The sequence below is a fragment of the Rhinoderma darwinii genome, chromosome 4 (assembly GCF_050947455.1).
Source record: "Rhinoderma darwinii isolate aRhiDar2 chromosome 4, aRhiDar2.hap1, whole genome shotgun sequence".
Lineage (NCBI taxonomy): Eukaryota > Metazoa > Chordata > Amphibia > Anura > Rhinodermatidae > Rhinoderma > Rhinoderma darwinii.
The window spans coordinates 189,870,996-189,889,755 of record NC_134690.1 but is presented as its reverse complement, the minus strand read 5'-3'; positions in this window follow the sequence as shown (position 1 = coordinate 189,889,755).

Here is an 18,760-nt window from a genome sequence, read left to right as displayed (position 1 = left end):
TACGTTATATAAGAGACGACCAGTAAATAAAACAATACAAAATATACAATAAAGATGTACGAGTGCATATTAGAGCACATATAGGGATAAATGCATAAATAAAAATACATAATAAAAAGTGAAAGGTAAAATAAAATAATATTATATATATATTTACTTATTGCCCTGCTAGGGCCATCGGGACAGAATAAACAGATGGGACGCCGATTTCTAACCGTGGGATGTCTTTCTGGTTCTGCGCCTGCGCTGTCTCCCTGGTGACGCGTCCCGGGATTCGCGCATGCGCAGTAGGATAATGACATTCATCGGCAGTATATCTTTGCGTGTCATCTCTGGGCGTCACCACTGTCAGTCAGGCGCCGCTTATACCGGCGCCTGATTGGCTTAGAATGATTAAAGGACAGTGTAGACCATTACTTAAACTAGGCACAATCACAATACCGGCACCCCTTGAGAAAGCTATAAGCGAAACGCGCGTCGGGGCGCACTTCCATACCCTGGGTCACACAACTCTCCTTGAAATATGGGTAAGTGCATTTACCGGATCAATAGGGACACTTGCTATTTTTTCTAGGAACACTAGTTTCCCTAGGCAAACGGTCTAACGGTCTGGTCTGCTGTACTTCTTGCATCTGCATCTCACTTTTTATTGATGTACCCTGTGTAGGAGCTAAATTTGATTATCAACATAAACTGTATACTTTTGATGTGATTTAAAATTCTGTTTTATGTTGATACTTGTGACTTAGTCAAGGACTTATTTTTAGATTCTCTGCTTTTTGTAATTGTGTGTATTTATTAATAAAGATGTGAAAAAATTCTTTTATATGTGGATATATATGGACTCTGGTTCTCCGGTTTATTATTATTATATTCTAGATGAGGCCTCACTAATGCTTTGTAAAGTGGTAATATTACATCCCTGTCCCGTGAGTCCATGCCTCTTTTAATACACGACAATATCCTGCTGGCCTTTGAAGCAGCTGATTGACACTGCATGCTGTTATTGAGTTTATGATTTACAAGTACACCCAGATCCTTCTCAACAAGTGAATCCGCCAGTGTAGCGCCCCCTAGGACATATGATGCATGCAGGTTGTTGGTACCCAGATGCATAACTTTACATTTATCTACATTAAACTTCATCTGCCAAGTGGACGCCCAAACACTTAGTTTGTTTAAATCTGCCTGTAATTCATGAACATCTTCCATAGTCTGAACTATATTACATAGCTTGGTGTCATCTGCAAAAATAGAAATAGTGCTATTAATCCCTTCCTCTATATCATTAATAAATAAGTTGAATAATAGTGGTCCCAGCACTGAACCCTGGGGTACACCACTTATAACCGGTGACCATTCAGAGAAGGAATCATTGACCACAACTCTCTGGATACGGTCCTTGAGCCAATTCTCAATCCAATTACAAACTATATTTTCTAAACCTATAGTCCTTAATTTACCCATTAGTCGTCTATGGGGGACAGTGTCAAATGCCTTTGCAAAGTCCAAAAACACTAAATCCACAGCGGCCCCTCTGTCTAGACTTCTGCTCACCTCCTCATAAAAACAGATTAGGTTAGTTTGACAACTTCTGTCCTTAGTAAAACCGTGCTGGCTGTCACTTATAATGCTATTTATTGTCACATAATCCTGTATATAGTCCCTCAATAGCCCCTCAAACATTTTCCCCACGATGGATGTTAAGCTTACTGGTCTATAATTACCCGGGGAAGACCTAGAGCCCATTTTGAAAATAGGCACCACATTTGCCCTGCGCCAGTCCCTTGGCACTATACCAGTCACTAGAGATTCTCTGAATATTATGAAAAGGGGGACAGAAATAACTGAACTAAGCTCTTTAAGAATTCTAGGGTGTAACCCATCTGGTCCCGGGGCCTTGTGCACATTTATTTTATTTAATTTAGCTTGGACCATCTCTACATTCATCCAATTCAGTATATCAACTGATATATTAACAGCACTGGCACCGGCTACATCAGCTGTTCTTTCTTCTGTTGTATATACAGAGCTAAAGAACCCATTTAGTAACTCTGCCTTCTCTTGATCCCCTGTGATCAACTCCCCATTACCATTATCTAGGGGTCCTACATGTTCAGACCTTGGCTTTTTTGCATTTATATGCTTGAAGAATTTTTTGGGATTTGTTTTACTATCCTTGGCCACCTGCCTTTCATTTTGTATTTTTGCTAATTTTATTACATTTTTACAGATTTTATTAAGCTCTTTATATTTTACAAAGGCTACAGCTGTACCCTCAGATTTGTATTTTTTAAATACCCTTTTTTTGTCATGTATTGCCCCTTTCACAGAAGGTGTAAGCCATGTGGGGTTTAATTTGAGTCGTTTATACTTATTACCTGTAGGAATACATTTTGCACTATAATAACTCAAAGTAGATTTGAAAATCTCCCATTTATCATTTGTTCCATTATTTGACATTAGTTCTTCCCAGTCTATATCCTGAATTGCAGCCCTCATCCTGGGGAAATGGGCTTTCTTAAAATTAAATGTTTTTGCCCTCCCAGCCTGCGTTTGTTTTTTACAGTATAGGTAAAATGTAACTATATTGTGATCACTGTTACCGAGGTTTTCACGAACATTGACATTCCCAACAAGATCTGCATTATTAGAAATGACCAGATCCAACAGAGCTTCACCTCTAGTCGGGTCTTCCACAAACTGGCCCATAAAATTTTCCTGCAACAGGTTGAGGAAATGTCTCCCCTTTGCAGTTGAAGCCGAACCATGACACCAATTAATATCCCGGAAATTAAAATCTCCCATTATCACTACAGTACCCGCCTGTGCAGCCCGCTCCATCTGTTTATATATCTGACCTTCCATCTCCTCAGTTATATTGGGGGGTCTATAGATTACACCAAAAGTAATTTTTTCAGTGTTTACCTCCCTTTCTAGTTCCACCCACAAGGTTTCAACCTCCTCACAGTCTTCACCCACTATTGTCTCTTTCACACTCGCCTTCATATCACTTCTCACATACAGACATACACCACCACCTTTCCTATTTGTCCTGTCTTTACGAAAAAGTGTAAAACCCTGTAGATTTACAGCCCAGTCATGTGAAGAGTCCAGCCATGTTTCAGCAACACCAACTATATCTATATTTTCTTCCAGTATCAAGGCCTCCAGCTCCCCCATTTTGCTTGCTAGACTTCTGGCATTTGTGAACATACACTTTAACTTGCCTGTCAGTTTTTCACTTTTATTATCAGAAATGTGATTTGACATTAATCGTTCCTTTTTATTTACACTGATGTTTTGTAACGAAAGGATCTCCTTATCTTGTTCTCTAGTCCTCTCCCCACATTCTGTTTCTCCCCCCACCAAAATAGTCTGACCCCTCTCTAACCTGGCTACCCCTTTTTTTTCTACATTGACCTCCCTCCTCAGCCCTAGTTTAAATACTCCGCCACCCCAGCTAGAATTCTCTCCCCCAGTACAGCGGACCCCCTTCCATTTAGGTGCAGATCATCTGCAGAATACAGTTTGTACCCCAATGAAAAGTCAGCCCAGTGCTCTAGGAACCCAAATCCTTCTCCTCTACACCAAGACTTCAGCCATGCATTTAACTCCCTAAGCTCCCGCTGTCTTTCCTGTGATGCGCATGGCACAGGCAGTATTCCTGAGAATACAACCTTGGAGGTCCTTCCCTTCAGCTTGTAGCCTAGTTCTTTAAAATTATTCTTAAGGCTCCTCCACCTACCATTTATTTATTTATTCAGCGCTTGCAGGTAAGTAGCTACATCGACTTACCTGCAAACGCCGATGCTGCTGCAGAATCAAATGTAGCCTCTGGTGCCGATGTGTCCTCGCTGGTCCGACACGATGCAGGACCTGGGGCAGGAAGTGAGTGACGTCACAGCGTGATCTCTCGAGAACACGCTGTGTCTGCACTGCCAGAAGCTGGGCGTTGTGAAGAGAAGTGGATGATACTTCTATACACAACGCCCAGCTAGTAAAAGAAGTAAAAACGCCCAGATGTAACGAACACAATACACGCCCAGTTGTACTTTTACTTTAAACATGCCCAGTTGTACTTTAGAAAGCCTCATTTACATATATATAAAAACGGTCATAACTTGGCCAAAAATGCTCGTTTTAAAAAAAAAATAAAATGTTACTCTTATCTCCATTGCAGCGCCGATCTGCTGCAATAGGAGATAGGGGTTGCAAAATCTGGTGACAGAGCCTCTTTAAATAGAGAAAATACTTCCGCTACGATATCTTCTTAGTTAATATGGTGAAAATCGGTCCGAAACAAACAGCTACGGTTTCGAGTCCACATCCGCAACCTCCACAAGCAGAGATGGACAAATTTGTAAAAAAACAAGGGGGGAAGTCGAGTCACTCCAAATCAATCTCACCCTTAAAAGTCACGCAAAAACGGGGAGACCCCGAGCTGGAGCAAATGAGTGAAGACGACCAAAATATAGAGGAAAAGGACCTTTCAGTCTCAAGATCCTTTATGAAGCGAATTTTAGCTAAAGCACTTGAACCACTTGCCAACGATCTTTCTGAAATCAAACAAGAGCTTTTACAAGTGGGTAATAGAGTCGATGCACTTGAAAAGACGCAAACGACCTTGCTTTCCTCCTCTTCTGATCTCACAACCTGTCTACAGTCACAGGAAGGGCACATTAATAAAATGTATTCCATACTAGAAGACCACGAAAACAGGGATAGGAGAAACAACCTGCGCATCAAGGGACTTCCTGAGTCAATTGCCAACGAAGATATTCTTACCGCTCTGACCGAGACGTTCCGGAAATTCCTAGTCCCTGAAGATTACCCAAACCTAGTTACTGAGAGGGCTCACAGGTCACTCCGACCAAAGCCATCCCCCTCAGATCCCCCGAGGGACATTATTTGCAGAATATTGGATTACAGAATTAAAGATCGCATCATACAGAAAAGCCGACTCTCAACAAACATACTCTATGGAGAGGCCCAAATTGCTATTTTCCAGGACTTGGCTTCCACCACTTTATACAAACGTAGGCTCCTGAAACCCTTTACGTCTACACTGAGACAGAGGCAGATCCCATTTTGTTGGCACTTCCCGTTTGGTCTCTCCTTCTCTGTTAATGGAAAGAGATTCACAGCTAGATCCTCGTCAGACATCAGAAATATCTGCTCTGAACTTGACATATCTCTGGAGGCTTATCCCGACCTAGAAATGGTGCATGACGCGGCTCGTCTTCAACATATCCCTCAACTACCTCAATGGGAAACAGTTCAGGCACCCAAAGGTCAAAGAGCAAGACGGCAATCCCACAAAGCTCCAAGGTCCCCTTCATTGTCGGACCCTTCTTGAATACAAAGTATTTAATGTCTTCTGCTCCAATCAACGGATTACACCCAGATGTATCCTTTCAAAGGACTGTACCGAGTGTGAACGGAGACTAGTTTTTTTAATGTGGTTATTTTGCATAGCTAGTCTTAATTGAATCTGAGATTTAGCCAAATCTGTGTTTTTCTTTTGTTTTTTTTGCATTTATTACCGGGTTTCTGGAATACATATATGTGATACAATAGTGAGACGGCTACTTGATGCAACTCATACCTGCTTTGCTTACGTAATATTGATGTCGACTAAGTTACATTTCTTTAAAGGAAAGGATGGTTGGATCCAGCGTTGGTAGAGGTAAAAGGAATCTTTTTCCAAGTTTTAATTATTCTTGTTAAAAAATAGGGTATTCAATAGCGTATATAGTATCTTGCAATGAACAAAGGTGTAAAGGTAGGTAGCCTACGCGTTTCGGACGGTGTCTCCGTCCTTATTCATGGCTTAGGATCCTAAGCCATGAATAAGGATGGAGACACCGTCCGAAACGCGTAGGCTACCTACCTTTACACCTTTGTTCATTGCAAGATACTATATACGCTATTGAATACCCTATTTTTTTAACAAGAATAATTAAAACTTGGAAAAAGATTCCTTTTACCTCTACCAACGCTGGATCCAACCATCCTTTCCTTTAAAGCAATTTTTTTGTGTGCCACCACGAGGATCCGAGCGCCAGGATTACCCATCACAAAACAAGCAACTTTTACAAGGTGAGCTGGAGAAATCCTCCCTAAGTTACATTTCGTTTCTTCTATTAGGGTTTATATATGTAGGGGGATTTATATCCATAGTCAGAAGACTACTCACCTCACATATAAGATATATCTATTTCAACCAATTCAAAAAGCCCTAGGTACACTCAGTACATTCTGTTCACCCAAGTGCCTATACCTGATTAAATACCACCATTCTGTTAACATTCACCTAACATTTTCTCTATGGCTCTTCTACGTCAAATGACGATTGTTCACTTGCATCATCTGTTCATGGTGACACGATTCACCGATAATGCATTTACAGTACTGTTACAAAATACCCTAGTTATAGTTATGTTACTTATTCCCCTGTCCCATTTTCTAGGACACATCCCCGAGAGAGACCCCGCTCTTTACGGATCCAATTTGCAACGTCACTATGACTGACTCACATACAACATGGTCAATAGTTTCTTACAACGTCAGAGGCCTAAACTCTCCGGTCAAACGATCACAAATCCTTCAATATCTAAAAAACACAAAAGCAGACATTATATTGTTTCAAGAAACCCATCTATGGGCCCAAAAATTGCCATCTTTTCATAAATCAAATTACAATACATGGTTTAACTCGCATTCCTCTTTCAAAAATTCATGTGGAGTTGCAATAGCCCTTGCTAAATATGTACCCTTTGTCTTACAAGATTCACTCTCTGACAGCGAAGGCAGATATATTCATAAAGGGTCTCTTAGCGGGGGTAATCTATATGTAACTAATACCAATCAGGCGTCATGGATCCCATCCGCACTTGACACAGTTAGGCCCTTTATGGAAGGTATATGTCTGGTGGGGGAGATTTAAACGTGGCTCTGGAGCCGGACCTTGACTCTTCTACAAAGAAATCCTCGCTTTCACGCAGAGCCCTTTCGCGAATTAAAAAAATCACTGCAATCCTTCCCCTTAATCGATACCTGGCGATATATGCACCCAAATGCGATTGATTATACGCACTTCTCATCTCCGCACAATTCGTATCAGAGGTTAGACTACTTTTTTCTTCCTCTTTCGTTATTGCCTAACATTGTGGAAGTACAAATTCTGACCACTATACACTCCGATCACTCTCCCCTACTGCTCCGCGCCTCGCTAACACACAGACCGGCTGGACAAAAGACATGGTCCCTGAACGAAAGTTTACTCAACTCAGAAACAAATAAGAAACGTGTTGCCTCGGCTATACTATCTTATTTCCAAATCAATACTAGAGAGCAATGTCCTATGCCGGTGCTCTGGGAGGCCCATAAGGCAGTGATTAGAGGGGAATTCATTTCTATTGGCTCGTATCAAAATAGCATCAGAAGACGGAAACTTTCGGCGTTGTATGAGGAAATCTCTCAGCTGGAGAGGACACACAAAAATGTACAAACACTAGATGTCCTCGCCACACTCACGGTCAAAAGACAGGCCCTAAAAGATTTACTCAATAAGCAGTCTGCCAAATTGTATTCTAATTGGAAAAATCAAATATTCATACACGGAGATAAAGTCTCCAAACTCATGATTTCGTTGATAAAAAAGAGAAAATCCAGGTCTTATATTCACTCCCTGAAATTGCCTAATGGTTTGAAAACTAGCGACACTGATCTGATTTCAGAGGCTTTTGTAAAGTATTACTCCTCCCTCTATCAAATTCGATCTCAAGAGACTGATGGAGAGCGGAGCAGTAGGAAACAAATCATTAACTCATTTCTTGCGTCCCTAACTCTCCCCTACACAACAAGCCACTATGCAGAAATTGGTCACGGAGTCTGAGCTTCAGTCTATCCTGTCGAAGTGCCCTTCGGGAAAAAGTCCAGGACCAGACGGACTTCCCATACACTACTATAAAGTATTTCAGAAAGAACTACTACCTCATCTCCTTGGTTTGTGTAACTCTATACTACAAGGTTCTAGCTTTCCTAGACAGACTTTAGAAGCGCATATTACCCTGATTCACAAAGACGGTAAGGACCCTGACTTTTGTAGTAACTACAGACCTATCTCACTTTTAAATACTGACCTAAAAATATTGGCAAAACTTTTAGCCAATCGCTTAAGTCCGATACTACCGGACTTGATTGCTCCGGAACAAGTGGGATTCGTATCGGGAAGGAAAGAGAAAGACAACTCTCTACGACTATTGCATTTACTACAGCTTCGCTAAGGAGAAGAACAGATCTATGACATTCATTAGTACTGATGCAGAGAAGGCCTTCGACAGGGTAGACTGGACCTTTATGGAAGAAACCTTAGACCGATTTGGAATTCCTAAAATTTTCACCCAAGCTATACTACAAATGTATACCACCCCAACAGCTAAACTCCGTATTAACGGAACCCTCTCACCTAGCTTTCAAATCCTAAATGGAACTAGACAAGGCTGCCCGCTCTCGCCACTTCTGTTTGTCCTTGTGATGGAATCATTAATCCAAACTATCAGACAACACCCAGATATAAAAGGTATCACAACTCAATCTACACATCACAAGACAGCAGTATTTGCAGATGATTTACTCATAATCATGTCTGACCCGATTTCAGAAATACCGGCAGTCCTCGAAATTTTTTCTAAATTTAGTGCTCTGTCCAATTTCAAAATCAACGCAGAAAAATCCGAAGCCTTAGGGATCAATGTTTCTAACTCTACGATACGCTTACTAGAATCCCGATATCCAATTAAGTGGCCTCCAAAATGCATTACGTACTTGGGAGTCAAATTGTGTAAACATTGGCCTGACCACTTTGCCTTAAACTATCTCCCTCTCCTGACCGGCACTAAAGTCATTATAGAATCTTGGCTAGCTCCCTTTATTTCCTGGATGGGCAGGAAAAACTTGATTAAGGGCTTAATCCTCCCCAAATTTAACTACCTATTCCAAATGTGACCTATTCACATTCCACAATCTTACTTCACGAAACTTCGCTCAATGGTATTTCAATATATTTGGAATGGCAGACACCCCAAAATTAGTGCAGGGACGCTTTCACTGCCTAAATCCCTGGGAGGAATTGGGGCTCCTGATTTTAAGAACTATTACCACACGGCTTCGATATCCAGGACTGTAGACTGGTTTCGGAAACCGGAGAATAAATTATGGGTCTCAATTGAGGAACTCCTAGCCCCTGTTCCTCTCAGAGCATTGCTACTTGCACACCCAGACAGCATAAAAAACCTTTCATTTAAAAATGTTCTGACCAAGTTAACAATAAAATCACTCTCTCTCTTTAGGGACCTGCTGGTTCCCACACCATCCCCACGGGCACGTATCTCAGACTTGGTGGATTTATACCAAGAGGGTTTGGGAAGTCACACTAGTAACCCTTCGGTCAGATTGACCGATACTCTAGACTCCATACTAGATAATGGGACGATCATATCCTTACAGACTTGGACTGAAAATCCAAATCTTCCGAATCTCCACTTAATGCACGATATGTCCCTAAAACAAGCAATCCTACCATACCTTACAGCAGGTTCCTTGGAAAGACCCTTGACTATCTTTGAATCCTTCCTGGGACAAGTAAAATATCCACGGAAATGTGTTTCTCAGATTTATAAATTGTTAATTAATAGGAATGTCCCTTTCAAAAGATCATATGTCGCACTCTGGGAAAAAGATCTCTCCATTACCTTAACCCCTTCCCGCTCCTTGACGTACTATTACGTCATGGCAGCTGTATCGTTCGCGCTCCATGCCGTAATAGTACGTCTCGGGAGTAACGGCCGTTTCGGCCGTCCTCCCGACACATACAGGAGCTGTGACGCTGCTGTCTTGTTCAGCAGCTGTCACAGCTCCTACAGCGGGGACCGATCGCTGTGTCCCCGCTGATTAACCCCTTAAAAGCCGCGTTCTATAGAGATCGCGGCTTTTTAGGGGTTAAGCTGCCATCGCCGGCCTGCTACGCGACAGCGGCCGGCGATGGTGACTATGGCAACCGGACACCAAACAATGGCGTCCGGCTATGCCATAGACGGAAGCCTAGTGGGTCCTGACAACGTCAGGACCCACTATGCTTGCTGTCAGTGAGTAGCTGACAGTTCTAATACACTGCACTACGCATGTAGTGCAGTGTATTAGAATAGCGATCAGGGCCTCCTGCCCTCATGTCCCCTAGTGGGACAAAGTAATAAAGTAAAAAAAAGATGTGTAAAAATAAGAAAATAAAAGATTTCAAAGTATTAAAAGTAAAAATCCCCCTTTTTACCTTATCAGTCCTTTATTATTAATAAAAATATATAAACAAACAAATAAACTATACATAATTGGTATCGCTGCGTCCGTAACGGCCTGAACTACAAAATTATTTCATTATTTATCCCGCACGGTGAACGCGGTAAAATAAAATAATAATAAACCGAACCACAATCACAATTCTTTGGTCACTTCACCTCCCAAAAAATGGAATAAAAAGAGATCAAAAAGTCGCATGTACCTAAAAATGGTACTGATGGAAACTACAGTTCGTTACGCAAAAAATAAGTCCTCGCAAGGCTTTATTGATTGAAAAATAAAAAAGTTCTGGCTCTTAGAATAAGGTAACACAAAAAGTGAATGATTGTTTACAAAACTTATTTTATTGTGCAAACGCCATAAGACATAAAAAAAACCTATAAACATATGGTATCGCCGTAATCGTATCGCCCCGCAGAATAAAGTGAACATGTCAATTATAGCGCACGGTGAACGCCGTAAAAAAAAAAAGAAAAAAAACCAATCGTACAATTGCTGTTTTTTAGTCACCACGCCACCTAAAAATAGAATAAAAACTGATCAAAAAGCCGCATGCACCCCAAGAAAACTACAATGGATTCCTCAAGGGGTCTAGTTTCCAAATTGGGGTCACTTTTGGGGGGTTCCCAATGTTTTGGCACCACAAGACCTCTTCAAACCGGACATGGTGCCTAATAAAAAAGAGGCTTCAAAATCCACTAAGTGCTCCTTTGCTTCGGAGGCCGATGCTTCAGTCCATTACCGCACTAGGGCCACATGTGGGATATTTCTCAAAACTGCAGAATCTGGGCAATAAATATTAAGTTGCGTTTCTCTGATAAATCCTTTTGTGTTATAAAAAAAATGGTATAAAGAGGATTTTCTGACAAAAAAAAAATTTAAATTTCACCTCTACTTTGCTCTAAATTTTTGTGAAACACCTAAAGGGTTCATAAACTTTCTAAATGCTGTTGTGAATACTTTGAGGGGTCTAATTTCTAAAATGGGGTATTTGATAGGGGTTTCTAATATATGGGCCCCTCAAAGCAACTTCAGAACTGAACTGGAACCTAAAAAAATAAATAAATGAGGCAATACTTCGCTTCTTACATTATACTGATAATGAGCCGTGCCCACCCCGAGATGACCCCAGTTTTGACCGTTTGTATAAACGGAGACCCCTATTAGACCGTTCCAGTACCCGGTTTTCCCAAGCATTCACCCCCAAGAAGTGTATTTCTATTGATGAGTCCCTGGTACATTTTAAAGGGAGGGTTCAATTCCGCGAGTACCTGCCGGGTAAGAGGGCAAGGTATGGCGTGAAGATGTATAAGCTGTGAGAGTGCATCAGGGTATACCTACAGGTTTAGGATATATGAAGGAAAGGCCACCCCCAAACCAGACTGCATCCTGGACTACAATAGGTACATGGGAGGGATGGACTTGTAAGATCAAGCCCTGAAGCCCTACAGCGCCATGCAGTGTGGTATAAGAAGCTGGCCGGGCACATCATACAGATGGCATTGTACAATGCGTACATGCTACGTCGATGTGCAGGCCAGACGGGAACTTTCCTGGAATTTCAAGAGGTGATTATCAAGAACCTAATCTTTAGGGACCAAGAAGGGGGGGCACACAGTACTTCTGGAAGCGAGCCCACACGCATCGTACCAGGGCAACACTTTCCAGGAGAAGTTCCCCAAACTGGCAAGAAGGGAAAAAGTCAAAAGAGGTGCAAAGTCTGCTATAAGAGGGCGATAATGGATGACACAATATATCAATGTGACACGTGTCCCGAATAACCAGAGCTCTGTATGAAAGTGTTTTAAAATTTATCATACATCCCTTGGTTTATAATTTACCCCAATTTTACTTACCCTGATGCACTCCACACAGCTTATCCCCCCTCGTCTTTCCCCTCTGGGCCCTGCTGTGTGTCCAGGCAGCTGATAACAGCCACATGTAGGGTATTGCCATACCCGGGAGAACCCACATTACAGTTTATGGGGTGTAGGTCTCCGGTCAAAATGCTCACTACACCTCTAGATGAATGCCTTAAGGGTGTAGTTTTTAAAACGGGGTCACTTCTTGCGGGTTTCAACTGTACTGGTACCTCAGAGGCTTCTGCATACATGACTTCGCACTAGAAAATCCCCAGTAGGCCAAATGGTGGTCCTTTCCTTCTGAGCCCTCCCATGGGCCCAAACGGCAGTTTATCACAACAAATGGGGTATTGCGGCACTCAGAACAAATTGCGCAACAGAATGGGGTATTTTGTTTCTTGTGAAAATAAGAAATTTTCAGCCAAAACTACATATTATTTGAAAAAAAATAATTTTGTTTTCATTCCCAGCCCAATTCAAATAAGTTCTGTGAAAAAACTATGGGGTCAAAATGGTCACAACACCCATAAATGAATTCCTTGAGGGGTGTAGTTTCCAAAATGGGGTCATTTGTGGTTGGTTTCTATTGCTTTGATACCTCTGGGGCTCTGCAAATGCGACATGCCACCCGAAAACCAATCCAGCAAAATCTGTACTCCAAAGAACACACAGCGCTCCTTTCCTTCTGAGCCCTCCCATGGGCCCAAACGGCAGTTTATCACCACAAATGGGGTATTGCCGCACTCAGGACAAATTGGGCAACAAAATGGAGTATTTTATTTCTTGTGAAAATAAGAATATTTGAGCTAAAATGACATATTATTGGAAAAAATATATTTTTTTTTAATTCCCAGCCCAATTCAAATAAGTTCTGTGAAGAAACTATGGAGTCTAAATGGTCACATTACCCATAAATGAATTCCTTGAGGGGTGTAGTTTCCAAAATGGGGTCACTTCTGGTGGGTTTCCATTGCTTTGATACCTCTGGGGCTCTGCAAATGCGACATGGCACCCGAAAACCAAACCAGCAAAATCTGTACTCCAAAGAACACACAGCGCTCCTTCCCTTCTGAGGCCTCCCATGGGCCCAAACGGCAGTTTATTGCCACAAATGGGGTATTGATGCACTCAGGAGAAATTGGGCAACAAAATTTAGTATTTTGTTCCCTGTGAAAATAAGAAATTTTGGTAAAAAATTACATCTTATTGGAAAAAATGTCATTTTTTTTAATGTCACAGCCCAATTGAAATAGGTGCTGTGAAAAAACTGTGTAGTCAAAATGCTAACAACAACCATAAATTAATTCCTTGAGGGGTGTAGTTTCCAAAATGGGGTCTCTTTTGGTGGGTTTCCATTGCTTTGATACCTCTGAGGCTCTGCAAATGTCACGCCACACGCATCGTACCAGGGCAACACTTTCCAGGAGAAGTTCCCCAAACTGGCAAGAAGGGAAAAAGTCAAAAGAGGTGCAAAGTCTGCTATAAGAGGGCGATAATGGATGACACAATATATCAATGTGACACGTGTCCCGAATAACCAGAGCTCTGTATGAAAGTGTTTTAAAATTTATCATACATCCCTTGGTTTATAATTTACCCCAATTTTACTTACCCTGATGCACTCCACACAGCTTATCCCCCCTCGTCTTTCCCCTCTGGGCCCTGCTGTGCGTCCAGGCAGCTGATAACAGCCACATGTAGGGTATTGCCATACCCGGGAGAACCCACATTACAGTTTATGGGGTGTAGGTCTCCGGTCAAAATGCTCACTACACCTCTAGATGAATGCCTTAAGGGTGTAGTTTTTAAAACGGGGTCACTTCTTGCGGGTTTCAACTGTACTGGTACCTCAGGGGCTTCTGCATACATGACTTCGCACTAGAAAATCCCCAGTAGGCCAAATGGTGGTCCTTTCCTTCTGAGCCCTCCCATGGGCCCAAACGGCAGTTTATCACAACAAATGGGGTATTGCGGCACTCAGAACAAATTGCGCAACAGAATGGGGTATTTTGTTTCTTGTGAAAATAAGAAATTTTCAGCCAAAACTACATATTATTTGAAAAAAAATAATTTTGTTTTCATTCCCAGCCCAATTCAAATAAGTTCTGTGAAAAAACTATGGGGTCAAAATGGTCACAACACCCATAAATGAATTCCTTGAGGGGTGTAGTTTCCAAAATGGGGTCATTTGTGGTTGGTTTCTATTGCTTTGATACCTCTGGGGCTCTGCAAATGCGACATGCCACCCGAAAACCAATCCAGCAAAATCTGTACTCCAAAGAACACACAGCGCTCCTTTCCTTCTGAGCCCTCCCATGGGCCCAAACGGCAGTTTATCACCACAAATGGGGTATTGCCGCACTCAGGACAAATTGGGCAACAAAATGGAGTATTTTATTTCTTGTGAAAATAAGAATATTTGAGCTAAAATGACATATTATTGGAAAAAATATATATTTTTTTAATTCCCAGCCCAATTCAAATAAGTTCTGTGAAGAAACTATGGAGTCTAAATGGTCACATTACCCATAAATGAATTCCTTGAGGGGTGTAGTTTCCAAAATGGGGTCACTTCTGGTGGGTTTCCATTGCTTTGATACCTCTGAGGCTCTGCAAATGCGACATGGCACCCGAAAACCAATCCAACAAAATCTGGACTCCAACAAACATATAGCGCTCCTTTCCTTCTGAGCCCTCCCATGGGCCCAAACGGCAGTTTATCACCACAAATGGGGTATTGCCACACTAAGGACAAATTGGGCAACAAAATGGGGTATTTTGTTCCCTGTGAAAATAAGAAATTTTGATCACAAATGACATTTTATTGGAAAAAATGACATTTTTTTCATTTCAGAGCCCAATTCAAATACGTGCTGTGAAAAAACTGTGCGGTCAAAATGGTAACAACAACCCTAAATGAATTCCTTGAGGGGTGTAGTTTCCAAAATGGGGTCACTATTGGGGGATTCCTACTGTTTTGGCACCTCAACACCTCTTCAAACCTGGCATGCTGCCTAAAATATATTCTAATAAAAAAGAGGCCTCAGAATGCACTAGGTGCTTCTTTGCTTCTAGGGCTTGTGTTTTAGTCCACGAGCGCAGTAGGGCCACATGTGGGACATTTCTAAAAACTGCAGAATCTGGACAATACATATTTAGTAGTGTTTCTCTGGTAAATCCTTCTGTGTTACAGAAAAAAAAATGAATAAAATTGAAATTCAGCAAGAAAAATGAAATTTGCAAATTTCACCTCCACTTTGCTTTAATTCCTGTGAAATGCCTGAAGGGTTAAAAAACTTTCTAACTGCTGTTTTGAATACTTTGAGGGGTCTAGTTTTTAAAATGGGGTGTTTTATCAGGGTTTCTAATACATAGGCCCCACAAAGCCACTTCAGAACTCAAGAGGTACCTTAAAAAAAAGGCTTTTGAAATTTTCTTAAAAATATGAGAAATTGCTGTTTATGTTCTAAGCCTTGTAACGTCCAAGAAAAATAAAATAATGTTCAAAAAACGATGCCAATCTAAAGTAGACATATGGGAAATGTGAACTAGTGACTAGTTTGGGTGGTATAACCGTCTGTTTTACAAGCAGATGCATTTCAATTCTGAAAAATGCTATTTTTTCTAAATTTTCTCTACATTTTGCAATTTTTCACCAATAAACACTGAATATATCGACCAAATTTTACCACGAACATGAAGCCCAATGTGTCACGAGAAAACAATCTCAGAATCGCTTGGGTAGGTTTAAGCATTCCGACGTTATTACCACATAAAGTGAAATATGTCAGATTTGAAAAATGGGCTCTGAGCCTTAAGGCCCAAACTAGGCTGTGTCCTTAAGGGGTTAAATAAAAAAGATACAAATATCCTTTACAGGAATTCCCATGGTCCCTCCCAGTGTATCAAAACACAAGAAAATTCTTATAAGATAGTATCACGATGGTATACCACACCGGATAAAACACATCTCTGGTACCCTTCCATTCCAGACACATGTTGGAGATGTTTGGGGGAAACCGGATCTTTCATCCATGTCTGGTGGTCATGCGCTAAGATCCAACGTTATTGGATACCTGTATTAGATCATATAGCGAGAATTTGTGACATCTCAATCCAAATACCCCCGGCTACCACTTTTCTTAACCTACCATTGGCAAAAATAAGTAAATCCACAAACACTCTCGTTAAACACCTCTTATCGGGGGCCAAACTTCTCATCCCCCCAAACTGGAGATCGATGCAAGTCCCCACGCTCTCTCAATGGATAACCAAGGTAGAGCAAATTTACTATATAGAAGAAATAGCAGCACTCTCTAACCGCTCATATACTAAATTTATAGAGATCTGGAGACCCTGGATAATATTCCGCTCCTCAGTTCAGTTCTTGGACGTAGCCTTGAATACACAATAGCCAGATCCGATGGACCACCTTGTAGGATTTGTTCGTTTGCGATTAAGTTGTATAACTGCAACCAATATTTCTTGTCTTAGAAAAAATGATCCTGTAAATCTCTCAACCCCTTCCCCTCCCCCTCCCTCCTACTCCCCCTCCCCCTCGTTCCTTTTTCCCCCTATCCTCCACCCACTTTTCCCCTTTACAACCGAGTACTAATATTACATCTTTATAATGTATTGTTCCAAATTTACATCTTAACCTGAATGTTAAGGCATAGCTGCATATGCAATGTTACACTGTATATATTGACACTTTTCATTTGCTTGATTGTACCTTCATATGCTGTCAAAACAACCTTTTGTAATTCAGTTGTATCATTCACTTTTGTTTAAAACAATAAAAAGAAAATTGAAAAGAAAAGAAAAGCTTACAACCTATAATAACCCTGCTGCCACTACACTACCATATGAGCAGCTTGTATCCTCACCTGATATTTCCTTCCCCCTTCCCTAGATTGTAAGCCCTCGTGGAAGAGTTCTGTCTCCTTCTGTACCAGTAAGTCATTCATTAAACTCATTGTACGTGTTTTTATTGTCTCGTGTTTTGTACTTAAAACTTTTTTTCACAGAGTATGTAGAGTGCCCCGGAATGAATATCGCTGTAAAATAAATAATAATATTATTAATAATAATAATTTTTAAAAAAACTAAGTGTTTCATTGTATTGTTAAAGATACTTTCTTAGTACATAAGGGTATCAATGATTTTAAGTTTCTTCTATCTTTCTCTTTGGAGGTTAGAGTAATGACAAGCCAAGGATGATACTGACAAAGTGATTATTTATAGTTGTTTCCAAACATTTTCTATTGGAATTGCAAAACTACATGGTAGGTCAAAAGTCAGCAATGAGAGAGACCAGTCACTGTGGTAGAAATGAACACAACATAATTTATTGCATTGAACTTTTATAAGCTCTTAAGAAGATTCTTATATGAATAAAATGTAAATAAATATGTAAGGTACTGTATACTATAGAAATATTCGGTTTCACATTCATTTAACATTTGTAGCATGCTGTAATCTCTGGCGCCCCTTTAGGCAGGGCCGATTCTAGCTTTTCTGCTGCCTGAGGTGAAAATGGAAATACCCCCCCCCCCCCATCCACACGCAAAAAAAAAGAAACGTAAGTAAGAAACAACTTGTAAAACGAAACAAAAAAATTAAAACTGTGTGAACAAAAAAATACATTATTGAACATCATTGTTATAAGCTGCAAGGTCTCATAATGCTACAGGCAATTGTGTAGTAAATATCCCTATGTTGCCCCAGCTATAAGTACTAGTAAAATGACCAGGGCAACGTGTATCCAAAATGCAAACACAAAAATGAAAGAACAATGTCAGCGTTCAAACATGTGCCAGGGCCCCTTTAATGGCTCTTTACAGTCAGTATAGTAACACATGCGGCACTTTACAGTCAGTATAGTAACGCACGCTGCACTTTACAGTCAGTATAGTAATGCACGCTGCACTTTACAGTCAGTATAGTAACGCATGCTGCACTTTACAGTCAGTATAGTAACACACGCTGCACTTTACAGTCAGTATAGTAACACATGCGGCACTTTACAGTCAGTATAGTAACGCATGCTGCACTTTACAGTCAGTATAGTAACACACGCTGCACTTTACAGTCAGTATAGTAACACATGCTGCTCTTTACAGACAGTATAGTAACGCACGCTGCACTTTACAGTCAGTATAGTAACGCACGCTGCACTTTACAGTCAGTATAGTAACACATGCTGCACTTTACAGTCAGTATAGTAACACATGCTGCACTTTACAGACAGTATAGTAACGCACGCTGCACTTTACAGTCAGTATAGTAACACATGCTGCTCTTTACAGTCAGTATAGTAACGCACGCTGCACTTTACAGTCAGTATAGTAACACATGCGGCACTTTACAGACAGTATAGTAACACATGCTGCTCTTTACAGTCAGTATAGTAACGCACGCTGCACTTTACAGTCAGTATAGTAACACATGCGGCACTTTACAGTCAGTATAGTAACACATGCGGCACTTTACAGTCAGTATAGTAACGCATGCTGCACTTCACAGTCAGTATAGTAACA